The sequence below is a fragment of the Corvus moneduloides genome, chromosome 4 (assembly GCF_009650955.1).
Source record: "Corvus moneduloides isolate bCorMon1 chromosome 4, bCorMon1.pri, whole genome shotgun sequence".
Classification (NCBI taxonomy): Eukaryota; Metazoa; Chordata; class Aves; order Passeriformes; family Corvidae; genus Corvus; species Corvus moneduloides.
This window is the reverse complement of record NC_045479.1, coordinates 52,083,018-52,090,473: the sequence shown is the minus strand read 5'-3', so window position 1 is coordinate 52,090,473 and position 7,456 is coordinate 52,083,018.

Below are 7,456 nucleotides of genomic sequence, written 5' to 3'. Positions count from 1 at the left end.
GCTTTGTGCAGTGCGGTGTGACAGAGTGCCAAAGAGATCCCTCTGACAAGAGCAAGGAGGAAGCTCTGTCGTGTCTGCCCCAGACACGTGCAGCACATTTGATTCACCCTTTTCCTGCAGCTTAGGCACCCACTGACACCAGTGAGGTTAACTGCTAGCAAGTCAATTTGCATTCATTTCAGACCTGAGAAAAATAATGGGTGTATGGAGCATAGTGGTAGTGAATGCAGCCCAAAAAGATGGGTGACTGACACAGCTGTTAATAAGTTAAATGAAATTGGCTCTACTTAAACTCCACATTCTCTCTCTCAGCCAAATGTGCTTATCACAGGGTATACCTTAGGAAGAGGATATAGTTTGCTTCTTAATTTGTACACAACGTGCCAATATAAAATCTATCAGAACCTTAGTGAGTGTGGTCAGGAGTCACAGGTTTTATGAGCTTCCAAGATAAAGCTTGGTCTCTCTTAAAATGAATAGTGCCAACAAACAGGCTTTATTCTTGACTGTCTTCCTGCACCACTTACCAGCAGTTCTGAATACAACCCTTTATTACTGTAAAAATGACTGCAGATAGCTCCCAGAAATGGACTCTCAGGGGCATGAGGAATGCATATCCTCCTTTTTAAACTGTATAAGGATCTTCCTGATTTGTAAATTGCGCCAAAAAAAAAAAAAAAAAAAAAAAAAAAATCTATCTATCTATAAAATGAGGTAGTCTGGGAAAATAGGCCTGAGACAAATTTGAATGAAAGTGGTTATTAACACTGTGGCTTCAGGGAACAGATAAAGAAAATAGAATGGATTTTGTAAACTCATTATACTTTGTCCATAGCTTTGACAGTGTCTGTTTAATTCCTTGCACACCTGAAGAAACATCTTTACCTCTATGGAGATCATTCATATTAAATGAATAATTAGTTTGTTCTGTTGCTTCAGTTTTTATTTAAAATATAATTCATAGGCAAATTCCATATTCCTGCTAGATTTATGAATTATAAACCATACACTAAATCCATTTTATTTAAACCAACAAATTTTCTCTTTCAAAAGATAGGAGCTCTTCTGCACTATAAGAACACCTTTAGCAATATCTAAGTAGGCAAATGATAATTACTCTGGGGTTTTTTTTGTCAAGCCTGTGAATCTGATGCACACTAATTGGAGTTTTTTGTACAAGTAAGTAAAACTTCATTCTTCAAAGTGCTGAACAGCTTGCCTAACGCCTGGAAGTGGTAAGCCCCACTTCAAGGTGCCCAGATCCTCTAAGAACACTGACGTTTATGGGTCCTCTGTTATAACCCAAGGTTTCTCCAGCTGCCTAACAGAGTTTAATGCATTCATTATAAATTCTGTCCCAGAGTGAGAAATCCCTTTTTATTTATCTGTCCCATCTTTGTGTTTCACTCTTGGTTAGACATAGTTAACGGAGAACAGTAAGTGTTATCAGAATTCTAGGAATATCAGCTGCGTTTGTAATCATCTTCCCAATTCTTATTTTAAAAATAATATATGTGAGTGTATTAATGCAATGTAATAATAAATATGTCTGAGCAACTGCATACAGTGCAGGAAAGTACTAGACCAAAACCTCACACTCTGAATTCTTTATCTAGCTCAACTCTCTTATGATGTGGCTGAAAATGGAAGTAGGGTTTATTTTTCTTCTGAACAGTAGTTCTCTGTACTCCTGTCTTTGCAGTTGCTGTTCCACACCCTGATGCACTGGACAACAAAAACCAGGCAAAAATCACCTGAAAAACTATTAAATTACTATAATGATAACACCAAGGACTCAGGGTTTTTTTTCTAAATTGTTATTGACCTTTTTCATGTCCTTTCTTGTCTTTCTGACATGTGCATAGAAGACATTTTTTGTTCAACATACATGATAAATGCTTGTCAAAAGTTTGTATGCCCAGACAATCAAAATTTCATCTATGTTTTTAACTCTGGCAAGCATTAGTGTAAGTCTCTGTCTTTAAAATACCACCAGTTCAGTCTGTTGGACAGTCTTCCTGACCAAGAAACTTCTGTTGAAGTGTTTCTATTTCCTAAGAATGCCACTATACATCATCTGCATTTCTGCTCCCATGGGAGTTCAATTTCCTAATTACATACATAAACCATTGTATGTTAGGTGTACACTGCATAATTACAAGAGAAGGCCTAAATTTCACAGCTATTTTAATGGTACAGTTTTTTTAAGTATCATTCTGCTCATTTTTATCATCATACATTACTCAAACTAGAAGAAACTGAAAAATATTATTTTCAATTAAAAGAAGTTTTGAAGACTTCTCTCAAAAATTAGGAGCTGGGGAATAAAATCCATTATTTAATTCTAGTATGATTTTCTGCTCACACCAGTATTGTGCTTCACAAAATACTACCAAAAACTAGCTGAAATTTGCTGTAGCTGTTTCACTAGCTGCAATGAGAATTTTGTACACAGACAAAAAGTAGTTGCTTTCCTGGGTTCTACTGGGCAAGATCTGCCCACTGTTTGAATTGTATTGAGCATCATACAGACGTGTTAGAGTGATATCAGATTTGCCAGCTTTGTCTCTGATGTGTTGGAAGTTGTTCAGACTTTTCCCTCGGCAACATAGAAATTATTTGTTTGAGGAGTATGACCATATTGCCATGAATTGCTGAGCACTGATTCTTTTTGAAATAAACAGTGCAACACACAATAGTAAAGGGAAAGGTACATTTTGCTCACTCAGAGCAATAAATGAAAAGAACATTTTTCCCACAGTTGTGGTGGTATGACTGCTATTGGAAAAGATTCTATGCAGTTGTTCTGCTATGAACATTTGTACTGAGGCAAATACATGGGACACAGACTGGAGGTACAGAATGAAATGTGGAACACAACACACTGGAATGTCTGAAGGTACCTGCACTGAAATGCTGAAAATTCAGAGAGAATTTCTTGCTTCTGGAAAGTTTTGTCATTTATTTCTGTCTCAGAGACATATGTGCTCAGGTCCTTCATTAAAAAATAAAGATAATAATAAATGTCCTATACTACCTCCTTAAAATAAAGATCTTTTTCCTTACATCACCTTCTAAATTGATTTACTTTTCTACCTAAAGGTTTGGAATGTTTCACAGTCTTTAAAGTATAAAGGTCACATCTCCTCACATACCACATACCCATTTAAACTTCTTAATAAATATAAAAGATAATAAACTATAAGGAATAGGAACAAAAATCTCTAATTGCTATAGAAAGTTGATTTTAACATCAAATTACAAAAATTTTACACAGTTACTCTTCTAAAACAACGGGGTCCCTCCAGATGGGACACCTTTTGCTGTGACTCTCTCAGCTGTTTAAGTGATCTGCTGGGTGAAGCCTCTATGACTAACTGCTCATTCCATTCAGCAGCAGAATACAAATCCTTCAATAAAGTGCAGTTCAGTCACCTGGAATACTGGGGTGGTTTTTTTGCATTCAGATGAATGAATGACTAGTTTTAGAGTAAATGGAATGTCTGATACGAGAAGCTGCATTCTGCAGGACCAAGGAAACCAAGAACCAAGGATGGGTGAACTTCCTCTTGACAGATAACCTTTGGTTAGGGCTCTCCGCGGGGCTGGGCATTGTCTGAACTCAAAGAACCATTCTGCTTCAGCACAATTAAACCAACATCATCCAGCGGAGTGGTCTAAATCTCCTGAGCACAGGAGTGGCGGGACTTTGCATTTCCAGTCACTTGCCCTTACTCAGCTCAGCTCAACAAGAATAACACTAAATATTCACTGGGGACAAAGGGTCTTGCGTCTCGCTTGCGCTTTGTCTGTGCGAGCGCCAGGGGCGGGGTGTTCCGGGGCCGGGCTTGTGGAGTCTGCTGCTGCATGGCCACACTGGATTGGCGATGTGGTAAGAGGCAACACAAGTCACAGTATCAGCTTTGAGGGCAACTCAGCGTGGGCAGGACGATCAGGACTTCAGGTGCGGGTGGGGGATACACGCCATAACTAACCATTCAACTAAGGTAAGAGGATGAATGAGCCCTGAATAGATGAGGATTACAGAAGGACAGAGACACCTGAAGATAATGAAACAACTAAAGATACCTGTGCCATCTCGTTGGGGTTAATAGGAGGACAGCAAGTAAACCAGCATGTGGGAGAGAGGAGAGAGCAGGAAAAAAGGAAAGCTTTGATTTCCTTTGTTTTAGGGGTACCAGCAGGAAATAATGCAGTATTCCCTTCTTTTCTCCATGGTCATGAATAGGAGAGAGAAGTGAGAAGTTAAGTTTCAGGCTTGCTCAGCAACAGAATCAGAAGCAAGGAAAGCAACTCTAGCTTTATTCTTTATCAGTTCTCGTGGGGGGAAGAGAGTTGGTGAGGGAGCAGAGCAGATTTGATTTGCATATCAGCTGGAGCAGCAGTGGGCAGAGTGGGAGGACAGTAAAACTTTCTGTACATTTCTGAGATGAAGAGAGCTATGAAAACTTGATACCTAGTTTCACTTCATTTGATCATTATTGTGTGGGGCACAGAATAAAACTAAAATATTCCATTTTATTGGACAAGGGACTTTAAGAGCACGATGCAGTATTTAATTAATGTTGTCATGTTCTTATGTTAATTGTACTTCCTGTTTTTTTGTATTAGTATTCAATATGAGTATATTACACAACTTGCATTGTGGTTAATGCTGAATAAAATTCTAAGGAAAGGACAGAAATAGGACACTTTTGAGGGGCAGCATGAAATTAGTGAAATTACTTTTTAATTCCTATTTTTCCTTTTTTTTTTTTTTTTTTGAGAGGTTTGAAAAAATTACAGCAGTGGCTTTAGCATGTGTTTTCTATGACAAGACAAATTTCTCCTTATGCTTCATTTAGCCCAGCCCATTTAGGCTGGGGGTAAGAATACCATGAAACTTCCCATTTCAGGATCAGTGGGATAACATCAGTGGCCATACTGTCTTGTACAGTGGCATTAGAAAATGCCACTCGGAGAAAGCAGAAGAGACCATTGCCTACTGTCCCAAGGCTTGGTTAAAAGGTGTCAGAAGGTATGGCACTTCACTGCCTGTTCCTTTAAGGAATTTATCTACTCCCTTTTAAGGCTGTGCATAGTATCTCCGTTTTGCCTTTTTAAAATTAGCTACACCAAGTGCTCTCTAGCCCTAGCATTGCAAAGATGTAGTAATTACCTTTCCTGCTTGACCTTTCCACACCCTCATAATTTTGTAAATTTTAGTCCTTTTTCCTTATCCATTTTTTCCTCATTTCCCTTTAAACAGCTTCAATCTTTTGAATCTTTCCTTATAAGACTGCTGTGACATCCCCTCAATCATTTTAGCTGCCTTTCTCTGTACCTTGTCTAGCTCCACTGTGTTTTTCTTGAGGACCCAGGAGTTTTAAGCTTGCAAGATGAGAAGTTTACATAGTGGCACAATTATGCTCCTTGTGTTATTTTCAACACCTTTCCTGCCAATGATCTGCATTTTGCTGGCTTTTTAGGGGGCTGATACTGAACACTATGTCAATAATTTTTGTAAAATGACTGTGATATTTCCAAGATCACTTTCCTGAGCTGGAATCCTGAGAGTCCTGAATTCTCCACATAGGTGACTTTTAGATTCTTTTTCTCTAGATGCACTGCTTTTCTTTTAGATTGGTGAAATGAATTAGGTATCTTTTTTCCCATTCAGTTTTGTGAACTTCTGGAATTCCTCACTGCCTATTGTAAGACCTTGGTATTATTTTGAAATGTGATGATTTTGCTGCATTTCCCTTTCCAGATCACTGGTGAAGAATATGAATAAGTCTAGTCCTCATACTAGTCCCTACTGAAGTCCACTGCCAATATTTTTCCACTTTGTACAGCATTAGCCTTTATTTTCAAACCTTTATTCCATCCTCCAATAGATTAAAGGTCTTTATCTGTAATCCTATGGCCTATGTAAGGTGGGTTTTTTGTAACCTTTGGCATGTAATCTAGTCAAAGGCTTTTTGGAAATTCAAATGTACTATTCCCTTTGCCCAAGATATAATTCCAGCAGGCCAGGGAGATAGGACACCCTTTCACTCCAGCCCTGCTGACACTTTTTCAATAGACAGTGTTTATTCATGTATTCAGCAATCTCTTTCCTTTCTATAGACCTGTTTTACAATTTTCTCATGAGTCATACTCACTGCTCAGTAGCTCCCAGGTTTCCCCTCCAGCGCGTGCTGTGGATAGCCAATAGTTCTGCAGTATTATATCTCATTTCCTTCTGAACTCTTGGGTGAATGTTATCGGTCTTGGTGACCCCATTAACATATTATTCTGATTAGTCTAAGTACTTTGGGTATGCCTACTCCAAATCAAACTATCTCATCTCTCTGCTATAAAAGTTACAGCTTATGGGAATCTTACCAATACTGAAGCCAAGAATCTACTGAGTTTCCTTGTTGGCTCTTTTGCTCCCAGTTGCTCCTTATTTCCAGTCCTCAGACAGTCCCACCATTTTCCACCCAGGCTTCTTGCTTGTCTGGATAGGGCTAGTAGACATCCAGGAGTAAGATATACAGCACCTTCTGGGATGCTCTCTTCTCCCTGTAAATGTTCAAGTTTTGGAAACACTGGTATTATCACCTTGGCTGGGGTCTAAGATAATATTCATTTTATACCTATTCACTGTGACACTCATGATTTCATAGGTAACTATCATATCGTATCTCAGGGGAACTCTCCTGGCTGAATAGCCTTTTCTAGAAAGCAAATCCTTTTCTTTCATATACTTGAGAGCTCTTATCCTTCTCTGGGCCTTCAGTTGGAGATTTTTGGCTTCCTTATCATATTATGCCTTTGCCTGGTTGAATTGTGTTGTGCAATTTGGGATAATTTTTCTGAGAATATAATGTTGGAAAGTTGGGCAATCCTGCAACCTTGTTTATTTCCCCAGAGCTCTAAGTTTGTAACAGACTCTGGCTGGCATTTGCAACTCTTTTAAATCATACATACCTGTCCTCATTCCACATTCAAAAAGCATCCTGTATTTTCACTTGAGTTTTCTGGGAACAAAAAAAATGGTGCATGCACACTATGAACACTGCCGATCATGGGTTATTTACCCACAGTTAAACTTGCAGCTGAACTAAGTTAGATGTTACCTATCTGTCAGGAAGAAACTTGTCAGAAAGCTAACTCTGCAAATGAAAAGGGGCACAGTTTTTCATTGGATTAAGAAACTTAATCATATCCAAAAGTGTATTGTGCTGTGAGGGCATGCTGGAGGCAAGAGAGTTATGCAGCTGCAAGTGTGGGAAGAAAGGGCAGGAGCAGTCCTCTGGGAGGCAATGAGCCATGGCCAGACTACACCCGACCAGCACACTGACTCACTACAGGTGGGATAGATGCAGTCACAGATTGATTGCAGAGTTGAGCTGGATGAATGCTGAAACCTGGTGCATTTTGGACAACATGGGTTTACTGCACACTTGCA